Consider the following 15,594-nt stretch of genomic DNA (forward strand, 5'->3'; position numbering starts at 1 on the left):
ACCTCAAAAGGGCCCCAGCTGAAACTAAGGAAAATTGGCAAAACAAGCAAGAGTGCTGTTTTCCTGGTGAACCAGATACCAGCACAAGGAGGAAGGAGACCAACACAGAGAAAAATCAACTCCTACCAAATGAGAGAACCAGAGCCCCAGAAGCCCCCAACACCTCATCACTGAAGCAGACCAAAAATGAACCCAACATGGCTCAGGGAAATTTTGCGGAAGAGGTGGTGGAAAGAATGTCAGAGCCATATGTTGGGTCATGATATGCAGAAACATTTATCTTACCCATAACTGTGGGCTAACTCCACAATGCACGACCCATATACCTCCACAAGGAGGGTCCATGGGGAGAGGGTAGGTCACAGATGAGCCTAATAATGGTGCCAAACTGTCTGTATTCGCTGAGCACAAAACTAATAAAAAATTAAAAAAAAGAAATTTGGGCCTTTTAATTAGAACTTTTTGTTGTTGTTGTTGTTCATGAGTCACATCTGAATAAAGCTGAATGGATTTGGTATGAGATGAGCATGCTCTGTCCATACCTGACAGGAAATGGACTCATAGTCTGCCTTCCCCTCATTGTCATGAGTTACACGATTATTGGTGTTAATTAATTTATTAACTTGTAGCCCTCCTGGGGGTGGAATAGTCATAGCAAAATTATTTATTTAGGAAACACAAACAGAAACAGATAAACTCAATAAAAGTGACCGATATATAACTCAGACAACATTCATCCTGTGAAACATAAAGAAAATAGGCAAGGGGCTAGAGAGATGGCTCAGTAGTTAAGATGCTTGCCTGCAAAGACCAAGGACCCAGTTTCAATTCCCCAGTACTCATATAAATCCAGATGCACAATGTGGTGCATGCATCTGGAGTTTGTTTGCAGTGGCTAGAGGCCCTGGAATGCCCATTCTCTCATTTCTCAATCTTTTTCCTGCTAAATAAATATTTAAAATACTGAAAGAAAAAAGAGGGTAATGAGGAGAGAAAGAAGGAAAGATAAGAAACAGGAGAGAGATGGCTTAGAGGAAAAGGCAATAGCCTACAAAGCCAAAGGACCAAGGTTCAGTTCCCCAGGATCCATGTAAACCACATTCACAAGGAGGTTCATGCATCTGAAATTCATTTGCAGTCACTGGAGGCCCTGGTGCACCCACTCTCTCAAATATATAAAAATAAAAATTAAATTAAAAGAAAGAGACAGGAGAGAGGGAAGAATAAGAGATGGAGGAAGGAATGTAATATATTCTTTAATGCTTATGTCTGAGAGAGCATATGTGCTTGTACTATTTGTGTGTGCAAGTGAAAGCACATCTCTGAGGGTGCATGTGTATGTGTGCAAAGTACTAGTATAGCTAAATTAGTAAATTCCAGGCCAATTAGGCACCCTGTCTCAAAAATAGGTGGATGTCACCTGAGGGACATTTGATGTTTACCTTTGACTACCACACTACTTGACAATCTGCATGGTATTTTGTTTTGTGGTGTTTATTAAAATGATGAATAGAAAGGAAAATGGCCACTATAAATATATCACAAGAAAAAAAATATTATATAAATAAGGCTGATTTGAGGGTTTATAAGCATTCCCTTTACATTCTGAGATGGCATCCAAATTATTTCACATTTTATTTCAGATTATTTTAATATTTAACTAATACATGTCAAAAATGTGATCTCAACCAAAGACCTTTCTTAAATATACATGTTTTGGTTTAAGAGAGGACAGGCTGGGCATGTAATAAATCATAAGTTGCAGATAAAACACTTTCTAATTGTTTATACAGAGGAAAAACAACAGTAAACCAACTTCTATTATCATTTCCCTTCCCTACTTTAATCAACTCAAATCCTAACTCTTCAAAATTACATTAAAAGGCAATTAATCTGATCCCATTGGTGGCTGCATTCATTTTCTTTAGGCAACAATCATTTCAATTTTAGTTTGCTCCCAGAAATGAAAGTCAATATTTTTCATGAGCTGATATCTCTGCCTAGAAGTTGGTTCAGGGTGAAAGCTACAACTCTACAAAACACAATCAAGTATATTATTTAAAAAGAAGTATCAAGAAAGCCCAGTGTGCCCTTAAAGATTATGTAAAGAACATAATTTCTTCATTTCTAGAAACACTCGTCCCCAGGAGGCACTCTTTACAAAAAGTAGCCATGAGGACAAACATGTAAGGAAAATGCTCGTTTAAGTTATAACAAGGAAATATGAAGTAAGGGCTAGTATTTGTTAAGGAGTTACTCGGTAGCAGAGGGATCCATGGGAGAGGAAGAGCAATGAATAAAAGCAGAATAATCACAGTTCTTTATGCTGTAGGAAAATATCATTACTAAAGACAAAATATTTTTAATCACTTCCCTCAGTTTCACCTGGTCCTCCCCAAGCCCTTCCCTGTGTCTTCCATTACATCGGTACTCTGGCAGTAATGATGAGGAGGGCGCCGGTCCAGTTCCACTGCTGTTTGGTTCTATCCTTAGTATAAGCCCCAAAGGATTAAGTCCTGATGCCAGGAAGGAAGAACAGCTATTGTGATGAGGCTCACCTGGCTCAGCCCCTGCCATCATGCGTTCCCCACCAGAATAGACAGCTTCCCCTCAGCTTGTCAGCCACCAGGACAGACTGCATGCCCTCAGTCTGCAGCCAAAGTGAACCTTTCTCCCTTATATTGCTTCATCTTCATGTCAGATATTTGGCCACAACAAGAGAATAAAAATTCATGTAGACAACTAAAAATCTAGGAATATTTTAGTGTATGAAATACTGGGCTGTCGATTGGTGAGGTTGGTTCTGCCTTCAGAAAGCCTTACTGAAATTTGAAGTTCCTCCCATTCTCAAGTAACTTGCTAAGTTATAACAACTACGTTTTAATTTTGGGGAGTAAAAGCAATTGGACAATATTTCTGACTAAAATATGTTCATACTTATTAGATTCAAATATTAGGCCATGAGATCTATACCATTGAGAGATACTCTGAGCTATTTAGTAGGAGAAATTGTCCTCATAATCCTACAACTTATTGCTGGCAAAGTGTGCAACAATATAATGTCTCTAAGTTTAGAAATGTCTGCCACTCTGGTAAGATGGCTTAGCACAGCCCTCATTAGTTTCCTCCTCAGAAGTTGCTTGGTTACACATGCCTTAGCAGACTATTAAAACCCATGATTATATAATGATAAAGAATAAATTTTGTAAAGAAACCCTAATCTGTCCTTTTTGAATACATAATTATTACTGTTGTAGGAAAAAATGGCCTGGTGTTTCTGGCCATTTAAGAGTTAAAGTCCAGGCTCCAAGATCCCCAACAACTTGGGCTCAGCCACCTGTCCCAATATAAAAATTAAAGAAAAAATCAACAGAGAAAAGTCAAGAGAAATGTGAGGCTTCATTAGGCAGATAAACAAATAAAGATATCCAGTGACCCCTAATTCTTTTTTCAGTGCTAATGAAAGTACTTCAACCCTGGGATATATTAAAGTCAGTGTCTTCATCTTGAATTCTACCATAGTTTTACAGAATGTCACCACTGGTAGAAAGAGGCTTATTACTTTTCTCACTTATTTGCAATTGATTTTCACTGAAGAATTGTCAGCTTATGTATCTCACTCATTTTCCTTATTGAATTGTTGGTATACTCATTGATTTTTCCTTGTCTTAAAAACACTACAGTAAATATAATGGTTATAGGAAAAATATAATCAGGTAGTATGTACAACTTTTTGAGTTTGAAGTATTCAAAAGCTAATCATCATCATCAATGGCATATGTACCGCTACTCCATTCAGTTTTCTTCCATAGCTTGCCATTGTTTGAGTGATCTCTGTCTACTGTGCACATTAATCCTTTCTTGAACATGCAATTTATAAATACTCTGCTGCTACTCATAGCTTAAGTTGTTTTCACATGCAGCTTATATAAATCAACATTTCAGATTTTGCTCAGATGCAATTTATCAGTTCTTTCTCTTATGGTTTTGGTTTTGGTTTGAAACCTAACAAGGCTGTCTCATTATTAACATTAATACCAAATCCTGCTTCAAATACTGTTAATTTTGGGCTTTATATATAAAGCTTACCTTCTTTCACTCTCCATTCTTTCTCCAGCTATCTCTCTCTCTCCAACTTTTTTGCTAACCTCTTACAAAAAGTGTTTGAAATCTATAAAAAGTAAAATTCAATATGCTATTCATTTTTGTTGTCATTATTTTGAGAAATTACCTCCCTGTGCAACCCATGTTGGCATGAAATTCTCAATCATTGTTTCAGCCTCCGTTACAAGATCTAGCATTAAAGCAGTGCATCACCATACTCAGATGGTTTATTCTTTTTTTTTTTTTTTTTTTTTGCTGCAGTGGATGCAGACTTCTTTTGTACTGCTACTTGTTCTTGAACTCATAGCTCAGGAAGGCCTTGAACTCCTGATATTTCTGCCTTCAGTTCCCAAAAGTGGATATAGTAGTGTGCCTGCACAGCCAGCTCACTGTGTTCATATATAAGGAGTATAAGAAAATTCTTACCACCTTACATTCTCCTTTATCAAGAGCATTCTCTTTGTCTCAGTGTCATTAGTGTGCTTTTCCAAATAAATTTCCTTTAATTCTCTCTCTCTCTCTCTCTCTCTCTCTCTCTCTCTCTCTCTGTGTGTGTGTGTGTATGTGTGTGTGTCTGTATGATGTCTATCTAGGTGAGACACTGTGATGCATAAGCAAAAATAAGCATAGTTTCCAACTACCGAACAAAGCAGTGTGAGGCTAAGTATTGTTACTAATTATTTCCCATCCCCACATTTGCATAACCCTGAGATGCTATCATCACTGAAGTGTATCAACACAGAGGTTTGAGTGCACAGAACTTAGGGTACCCTCTTCTCGGTACAGATTTCTAGTTAGTGAAGACCCCAGATACAAATCCTGAACACTGGTAGAGGAAACTGCAGCCAAGGCTAAGAGAAAGCCATGTTCATGTCTTCAGACAATTCTCTTCTACTTGTGCACAAATCTCAGCTTGGTGAGCAAGCCTTATATACTGTAAACTACATGAAACCAAATGTTTGCAAGTGAGTACGTTTCATATAGTATTAAGGAAATAACAGATGGGATCAAATATAGACCTTTTTGAGTTTATCAACTAAAGAATTGAGTTAGATGAATGGCATTCAAACCCAGAAATTTCTTATACTCCTTGGCTGGCCTAGCTCACTGACTCACTCCTTTGCATTTTCCAATCACTACTTTACACCTCATAGTTAAAGTGATCATTTTGCTTTGTTTTATTACATACTTCTACTGAAAGTGCTAGACAAGGACCCTGAAGGAGTTCATGATATAAATTATGAGCAATGATGCTCTTGGGTCAGGTAAAAATCAGTGCTCAAAGGCATAACAGAAGACTTTGGAGAACAGGTTGATTGTCATTACCTAAACTGTAAGGAATATTTATTCCTAATAAGGAAAAAAATCAAAATTTTCATTTAGATGCTTCCGAGTCAATAGATTGGACTCTCCAAAGAAGAACTCTTGAGCTCTTGTCAGTATGAAGGCCTTGAACCCACCATGAGCCACCCACTGCATTCTCAAAAGGACACATCATCCTTCTGAATGGACAACATATTTGTGCATTAACCACTTATGTTGTCTTGAGTGGAAAGTGCAGGAAACTAGCCATGACTCACATTCTAATCTGCATGCAACAAAAACTCTTTTGTTTAAAAATGTCCTAATGAAATGATTTTCATAATGAAATGTATCACTTAGCATGTTTATTATTTGTCAGGAAGTGGCAAAACTGGCCAACTAATTTTCTGAAACATTTCCAATATCTAATAAAATCAACTTGAGCACTGGACTCATTCCATCTCTATGTCTGTGCAACATCCTTATTCAAGACAAATTCAATTCTGACTCATTCAGAAGACGAAGGAATGGAAGCGTCACAGCCTCTCCCTGCTCTTATGACTAGACTTCAGGACTTTGAGGGAGGCTTTGCCCGGACTACATTAAGAAATCATTATTTTGCATTGTTTAATTTGGATGTGTTAAATGTATTAATTTTTATTTACTCATTCTCTCCATGTATAAAGCTATAAGATTTATCTTCAAGATACATTTTTTTTTTCTTTTTTGGTTTTTCAAGGTAGAGTCTCACTCTGGTCCAGGCTGACCTGGAATTAACTCTGTCATCTCAGGGTGGCCTTGAACTCATGGCAATCCTCCTACCTCTGCCTCCCGAGTGCTGGGATTAATGGCGTGCGCCACCACGCCTAGGTCTTCAAGATACATTTACATTGGTTTCAGAATTAATACATTGGGAAAAAAGAATTGAGGAAAGCTTATGTTAAAGCAAAGTCCATCAACACCTCTGATGTTCTGAAGATTAGTTGGCACCTTCAATTAAGTAATAAAATTTTCTGTTTTGGTTCATTTGCCTGTGAAAATGAGCTACAAGGACCTTAATTCATTGCTAGTAGGAAATCAAAACCTATAACTTGACATAATGGTAACAATTACCAATGTGTTCCATATACCAGGATTTGTAAACAAAGCGATTCTATTTTAGGCTTTAAAGCTCTATGTTTTAATTGAATAAATATGGATTGATTTATTCACTTCAACCCTTTAAAGCTAAAGAATTTATTTAAAATTCCAAGGATAGAGTTGAGGATGCTTTTCTTTTCATTCATTCTTACATGCTTTCCATACTGTCCTCACTGCTATAAAAACTAAACATTCTTTTTTTTTTAAGTAGGAAATGAAAATATTCATTTTTAATCTTCTTTATGGTTAATGAAACATATGTGTGAAACATTTGGGAAGTATGGAAAAACCACAGAGTTCATTCATCCAAACATATATCCTATTAAAGGTGGACATAGTTTCTTCCAGTCTTGCTTTCATGCTTTGAGAAGTGTTTTGTACTTGCCTTTGCATGAGCACTGAAACTATATAGCTCTATTTCAAGATGCCTTTTATAAATTTGTCTAATATAACAGCAACAATATGAACCTGCAATTACAAAAGTGTTAAATTGGAATCCACAATTAACTTATTGTCATGTTTACAAATGAAAAACTAAACATTCTTTTAAAATTAAGCTTTGATTCACATAAAGAGAAACTACATCTATGAGGTCCATATTTATATAGGGAATGTAGTTTCAAGTACAGAACATAGTTTGTTAAGAATACTGACATTTCTTAAACCTAGAAGTTATTTATAAAGCAGTATGCAGTGAAAGAACATTCCAGAAATATTCTCAATGTGAAGTCAAAAGATGACATATAGAAGGTCATGGAAGGCCTACAATGGGATAACTTGTCTCAGAGACCATGTGATGAAGTAACTTGTGATAGTATTAAATATGAATCAGAGTTGAGCTGTTGGGTAATGACCACACAAGCATGATGATAAGCGAGGGAACAAGGGAAGTGTGGTTGTGAGTATGAGGGTGAGGAGGGTGTGCACATTTATCAGAAGGGTCCTTCCGGAGTGTGCAGAGTGGGAGTAGAAAGATCATGTTCACATATACTTTGTTATTCCAAATCATAGATATAGATGTTTAAAATATAAGTCATAAGCCGGCCGTGGGGGCACACACCTTTAATCCCAGCACTCGGGAGGCAGAGGTAGGAGGATTGCCATGAGTTCAAGGCCACCCTGAGATGACAGAGTTAATTCTAGGTCAGCCTGGACCAGAGTGAGACCCTACCTTGAAAAACCAAATATACATACATATCTCTGTGTGTGTGTGTGTGTGTGTGTGTGTGTGTGTGTGTGTGATGTTTAAGCTGTCATAACCAATGTCATCAAGACCAGAACTCAAATTAGGATTCCAAGAAGATTCTGCTGTGAAATGGAAAGTTGTACATTTCCTAGACCTTCTATCTAATGCTTCTGTAAAACCCAACATGGGTCATGCAGTGAGACTTACAGGTCAGCTCAAACACAGTAACCTTGACAACTAATCAAATCAAAAATGTACTCAGCACTGGGCCAGGCTTCTGATGTGAGCTATGCAGGAATGAAAATGCCCAGAACTCATAGCCTGTCCTGAACAAACTTGCCGAGAAACTGAGGTGCCCATTCTATTCATTATCTAAGATCTGCTCACACATATACTGCAGATCCACAGAGAAAGTCATATATTTGTACTATAGAATAAGGGGAAGCATGAAACAATTGCTTGCCTCTTTAAGAGAAGAAATCAAAGAAAATTATGTTCACAATCTAGGAGACTTTTTAAAAATGTAGTTTATAGAATTAGTTCCACAAAGTTATGCCTGATCTGTCTCCTGGTACACTGTGAAGTATACTTAAAGACATCAGCATCAAGGAAGATGTACCCTACTGTGAAAACACGAGGAGCAACAGACTGAATCTGTAGCTTTCAACTTCTGACTTTTTAAAATATTCTCTTAGAATGCTTATACATTTTTTCTGATAACAGCTAATTTTTTCAGTTAGAAAACCTCCTGGGTAGTCAAGGCAAATATTGAAGTATTCAAAATGAGTTCCTCTGTAGTATCTTATGATTCACATTTTAGTGAAAAAAATATTTCTGACATTTGGTTACAAATAATAGTGAATAGAAGCATGCATGCATACATAATACATGTCTAACATGTTTTGCCCATAAATTTTTAAGCTCATGAATTTATTGAATCCATGGCTTCTATGTTATATAGTGACTATGATAATTGAAAAGAAAAACTTGAATAGGGAATGACACCATATGTTTTGAATGTAAACACCTGTTCCATCTTTATGATATGCTTCCCAGGAAACAATGTTTTTAGCTGGTAATTCCAGATAAATTTCCTCTTATTTAAACTAACTATGGCAACTTCTATAAAAGTGGCCTCATACTATGTATAAAGAAAGGTGGACAGCCAGGTATGTTGGTGCATGCCTTTAATCCCAGCACTCTTGAGGCAGAGGTAGGAGGACTGCAGTGAGTTTGAGGCCAACCTGAGACTCCATACTGAATTCCAGGTCAGCCTGGGCTAGAGTGAGACCCTACCTAGAAATAAAAAAAAAAAAAAAAAAGAAAGAAAAAAGAAAGAAAAAAGAAAGAAAGGTGGGCAATGACAGCAGAATCCCTAAAGAATGCAAAATGGAAATTTCATAATTTATGTCCAAGTTTTTATTCTTAACCTTGAAATGTGTGTTTTTTTCCTTCCTAGGAAATAATGCCTTAAAGACTCTCATTTTCATTATATTATTCTTTCATCCATAATAATATTACTATGGAACATTATATTTCCCTGGAAGTTGATAGCAATTTTAAGATTGCAGTATCCATTCACATAGAAATTAAAGTGCAGAAACATAGCTGAGCAATAAAAACCACATTGTATATGCTCAGCACTGTATTACTTCTGGGCAGAGATAATCATATTGTAGACTGTGTCAGCATTAATACCCTCTCCACTTGACTATCACTCTGAAAACCTTATCGCAGTGCTGCATACCAGTGGTGGATGGTACTAGATTCCAGTTTAGTCACCTAGAATGACAAATATACCCAATCATATAACCTTAGAAACAAATATTATATATATATATATAATGTGTGTGTGTGTGTGTGTGTTTGTGCGTGCATGTGTGTATGTATGCATGCATGTATGTATGTATAGATAGATCAATCTTGGTTAGAAATCTCCTGATATCCCACTATGGCTTTTCTGTCATAACACAATGTACAGGCCCCCCCTTTTTTACCTGTGAAATATTTTGATGCATATTTTTGTCACTTATTCTTCATTGTTTGTTAGAGACCAGCTCAGGAAAATAAAACTCTCTGTCTGGATTTTATGCTTTCAGAATGTGGGATCCTTACCCAACTCATCTGAAACCTAAAGCAAGACTACCAAACTATTAGTTACTTTAAACAAAGAAACAAATAACTTGTCAAAGACATTTTATGAGTAGAAAGCCAATTTATCCTAAAACCCATGGTACAAAATTGGGAGGAACAAGGAATTTATCAAATGCTATCTATGAAATCAATGCTTCTACCATGAAACTTTAAATCTACAACTGCAATAAAATGCCTTGTTCCATATTGTTAGGTCAAGGCTTTCCAAACAGACTTCACTACAGATCCTGCTTTTTATCCTTTATAGGAAAATACATATTGCCTTGATTTAAATGTTTTATAAATGTTAGTACAATACATTTCTCTTTGATAACACTTAGACTGAAGCTCAAGAGCTTTTGTTGCCTTCTGAGAGAGAGATCCATCTTCTGTATGGGAGAGCAAAAGCATAGATTTTTCTATCTAGGGTTTACAAACTCTACGACAAGATATGGACTCTTTAGAGGACTTTACACAAAAGCCACTGCATTAGCCATTAAGGGGTGATTTCATTTATGTGCCAACTGGACTGAGATATGGGATGCCTAAACTAAGAGTAACTTAATTTCATGGTGTGAATGAAGGTACAGGTCAGAGAGTCTGCTATTTGAGTCATGATCTCAGTAAAGAGCTGGCACACTGAGGAGCCATCATTCCATGTTCTTAACACTCAGAGAGAACAGAAAGGAGAAGGAAATGAAAATACACTCCATTAGATATGATCTTTCCCTGTCCTTGAATATTAGTTAGAACTTCCAATTTTCACAGTTTTGGACTGAGCCCAGTATGTACTGAGCCAGCCCTATAATTCTCAGACCTTTGGGATCAGATTGACTTACAGTGCAGGCTCTCCAGGTTCTTTGGATTGCAGATGGTAGGTTGTTCAAATTTGTGGCCTCTATAATCATAAAATCCATTTGCTATAATAAATATCTCCTTTCTCTCATTCTCTCATGAATACACACACACACACACACACGCACGCATGCACGCACGCACACACGCACGCACACACACAGACACACACACACACACCCTAGTGACTCTTTTTCTTTGAGGAAACTTGAGGAATAACAAATTCTATAGCTTTCTTCCTTCATCCTGACACTCCAGCTAAAATAGATGCATTGTTGATGTATTAATAAGTTTTGGTAGAAAGGCAATGTCTCAGCTTTTGAAGGAGGAAATCATTACTGGGATTTCACCCCAACTACTCAAAAAAAAAAAAAATGTCAAGACTAGGACATGTCAGGAGTATTGTTTTGATAACCTTTGGTTTAACAAACTCTACTTTGAGAAAATATCTTCTGGATATGAGGAGGAGATTTCAGACTCTGAAAAAGATCAGGTTTGGAAAGACAAACTACATTTTTTAAGGTCAGCCATGTCAAGCTCTTGCAAGCACAAATGCACATATGCCTAGATAGATTATTAATTTTAAGTAAGACTGCAGTACATGACTCACAGCAGAAAATATTTGGTGGATTTAATGACAGGGCATATACACCTGGGATGCTCACACTAGTAAAGGCAGATAGGAAGCAGAGAAAACAGGCAGAGTCAGAAGTGGGTGTAATTTAGCTAATTCCTCTAGCTAGGTTCCACATTCCAAAAGTTGCACAACCTCTCAAAAGAGTATAACCAGTTAGGGACAAATGTTCAAATACAAGAGCATATGTGGGGTATTTCGTATTCAAATTGTAACATGATACTCTACCCTAAAAGGAGGAAATCAGAAATAGCCTGGTGACTCCCACTTATCAGGAAGGAAAACAATTATATCATCTATAAGAAAATGTATAAGTAGAATGGTGTGGTATACATAATGTTTATTTAAAGCAAACCAATATAATATTAAAATAAATAAATATATATGTATGTATATATACATCTCCATAAAAAGAAAAGCAAATAAGTCACATTATGCTTTGAATGATTCATTCTTCAAGACCACCAGCTTCTTTACTTCCAAATGAAGATTATAGGGATTATGGAAGAGAGTCTAGGCTCCTAATTTGTCTGCTGACAAACAAGTATATGTCAATCTGTTGCCTGCAGCATTAATGAGATATACAATGTATTTATGAAAATTTATAACTTCCCCAATCTTCAAGTTCTTTATCTCTGTAAGTAAATCTATGCCAATGTAGTTTCTGTGTGTGTATGTGTGTGTGTGTGTGTGTGTGTGTGTGTACACATGCATTATGAGTAAGTGTAGCAGACAGCTTGAGGTCACTGGGATGAACTTCCAGACCAGGCACAGTTATGGAGGAAGGGATAGTTATTGAAGCTCACAGACCCAGGGGAAATTCCGTAATGGCAGGAGAAGCTGGTCCACTTTCCCAGGCCGACAGAGAGAGAGACAAAACTGGAACATCAAAGCCCCCCATACTTTAGGGTTTTAAGTCTGGACCCTAAGATCCGCCCTGTGACACTTCCTCCTGTCAGGTGGCTGGAAATCCAAGAAGGTTTAATAAACTCTTGAATCAATTGGGACCATTTTTCAAACTACCACAGTAACTATGTGTGTACATGTGTTCATACTATATGGGAATACACGTCTTTACAGGTGTGTGCACATGTGTTCATCCTGTGTGGGCATACATGCTTTTACAGGTATGTGCGTATGTGTTCATCCTGGTGGGAATATGCACTTTCATTGGTATGTACACATATGTTCACACTGTGTGGGCATATGCGATTTTACAGGTGTGTGCATGTTCATGTGTGTGTTTGTGTGGAGGCAAAAAATTGATGTCTAGAGCCTTACTCAATTCACCCCTATTTTAATTTTGAGAAAGTGTCTTCTTTTTAATACAGAGATCACCATTTGGATGACAGTGTCAGCCAGCAAGGCATGGGACCCCTTCTGTATCTACCTTCTGATCCTAACATTACAGGTGCTCAATAGCATCTGCTTTATTTGGGTGCTAGAGATAAAACTGGCACCCCAATGAGAAGGGTTCCTTCAGAGGGGACAGGGACGAGGGTAAGTATGGTACCAACATGGGCCGTTTACACACTGAGTATGTACATAACTAATGAAAAAAGAAAAGAACATGTAATATAAAAAAATTGAAAAAGGGAAGAATACAAGTTCTCATGCTTATGTGGCAAGCATTTTATCCACTGAACTATATCTTGCCAATCCTGAATATCTTTGCTTGTTTATAAATAACTAAGGAACATATACTACAATTTTGTAATTGTAATAATGATGATGACTTGGATATCATTATTTCTCTGCAAAATGTTAAGAAAATGACTATAAAAAAGTAGCTGTCATGTCTGCAGTTTTACTTTTCAATGATAGCCATAGACCTTATGTTTTATTTCAACCTTTTTTAGATTGAAGTAATGGCAAATACCTCCTAGGCATTTGGGAACCACCAGAAATGCAAAAATTTTAACTCATTTTGGGGTTTGTGGATGGGAAGATATTTCTGTGGTGTCCTATTGGTGACAAACCTCCCTTTTTTGACTATAGTTTTTAAATATAACTATTCTACTACCAGTGAAGTGTTATTAGCTTGGGCAGATTCAAATCAAATTGTCATGACCTTGTGTTTGACCCTACTTAGGAACACCTTAGTTTTAGAAGGAACTGGATAGGATGGCCTAGGATTCTGCCTTTCCCTGGTAGCAGGATGTAATTCCAATCCTTGCCATGTGGCCCCTGGTTGTATCACTCATCCTTGAGATACAGTATTTGTAGTCCCTATGGCCAAAGAGTAAAGCAGGGCATGTGTAGTCAAGAGTCTACCCGCCCAACACAGATTTCCCGAGTGGATTCTGCTCCTGCTCATAAGTGTTCTTTTCTTCCTTGCTACCTACCTATAACTAGTTAACCCATCTAACAGAATTTGTGAAATGTGAGCATATCTGCCTCTGTATGGGGAATGGAGCAGAAACCCAAAGTAAAGTAGAACTATCTGTATTGGCTACAGTTTGTCTGCAGGAAGAATAACTTTTGTAATGCTTTGTGTGAAGGAAATCCTCTCAGGATTGTTTACTATTAAGCCTGGTTTTTACTGGTAAAAATTAAATTTCTGGTGCTTCATTGGAATGTCTACTATCAATATAGATACTGAAAGAAGGTTTCATAAACCCAAACTGGTCCAGGTACCAATATTTTTATAAGTGAAATTTATGCTGGCTCATCATTTATTACATTATTTTTCTCAGGAACAGGTGAGTGAGAAGACACAATAAATTTTCCAAATCCATTTGGATTGGTAAGAATTCTACTAAATATCATTCAGAAAGTTATTATATCGTGCTTACAGATATTGCTCTGCACATTTTCAAAATATTAACAAATTTTTTTGTACATGTGCTTTCCTGGGCAGAAACACAGATACCACATCAAATTTCTCTTGCAGGGAAATCTCCAAAATGCTGTTCAAATTTAATCATAGACATAAATATTCATATGAATCATTTTCAATTCTTCCTTCCTTTCCTGTTGATAACACTTCCATTTCTAAACATTTCCTTTGGTCAAACACTGGTGAGTTTTGGAAAAGATAATGCTAGTCATTTAACTAGGTTGGTGATAATTCCATTTTACAGCTGTCTTTTCACCAGAATTCACCATTTAGGATGATTCAGGTTAGCCATAAAAATCCTCTGGTTGAAATTCACCAAACTTAAAGATTCTAAAATTATGTGTGTTTGTGGCTACATCAACTTAAACAGAAACTACATCCAATAAGTCAAGAATGCTAATGAAAATTCAAAAATTTGATTAAAGCAAATAACTATTTGATCCCATAAGTTTCTGCTGTTAGCTGTCCATAAATAATGAACAAATACTGTAAAGACCAAGTAGAGAGCAACCCTCCTAAATATGCTTCAAACTAACTATATTCTTCTGAGGTGCCACTCATCAACTTAGCATCCTCAACAATAAGGTTACACAATTCAAAAAACATGCCCTTTAATAATTTTATATTTGTCTTTTTTTTATCAAGGAAAAAGGCTATTTCTCACTGAATATGCATAGAATGGGCATCTTCAGGTATCTGCTTTATGTTCACTAAAACTATAAATTTAAACTGTTTTAGGGGCATATAGGCAAGTCGTGTTTTTCTTAAAATAAAGAAAGTGTTTTAAAAATCATCACACAAGTAACAAAGAATACTTTTGTTAGTATCACATCACCTGAACTTAACTTCTAATTCTGCCATTGACTAGCTAACTGGCTTATATAAAAGTATTTTAACTAAGCTTTAAATAAGTTAAATTATATGTTAATAATTACATAAAGAAATTTTAAAGCTTAAGTTCTATCACTGTTTTTATCTACTTTCACTTACTATGAAATGCTTATTAATTCATGTGAAGAAAAAGGTTTGATTCCTTCTTCATTAAGATTCATTTCCAATAAATATTCCTGTTTTATTTCCCAAGTTAGTAAGAGCACTCTGGATAAGTTATGTTTAGTAACCCTCAATCTTCAAAGTCAGTTCTGAAAGTATGGCATTTATAATATCAAATGATGAAAGTGTCCTAGTGTCAGAGGCTTATAATCCCAGCTACCCAAGAGGCTAACCCTGGGGTATCACAAGTACAAGCAAGACAGGACAGCTTAGAGAGACATGGCCTCAATTTCTCTCAAATCGTGAAGGGAGTTTGTTCCTTTGCACAGGGAAATCATAAAATTAAAGAGAACTTTTAACAATAGTACACAGTAGACATCCAAAGAAATTTTTCTATGGACACAACAT

General features: G+C 36.5%; 1 protein-coding gene across 4 annotated transcripts in view; it reads right to left on the bottom strand.

The window, feature by feature from the left end:
* Positions 1-15,594, bottom strand: part of Luzp2 (leucine zipper protein 2) — a 313,181-nt gene that overhangs the window by 280,732 nt on the left and 16,855 nt on the right. The window lies entirely within an intron of this gene.

Source organism: Jaculus jaculus, chromosome 3 (genome assembly GCF_020740685.1).
Source record: "Jaculus jaculus isolate mJacJac1 chromosome 3, mJacJac1.mat.Y.cur, whole genome shotgun sequence".
Classification (NCBI taxonomy): domain Eukaryota; kingdom Metazoa; phylum Chordata; class Mammalia; order Rodentia; family Dipodidae; genus Jaculus; species Jaculus jaculus.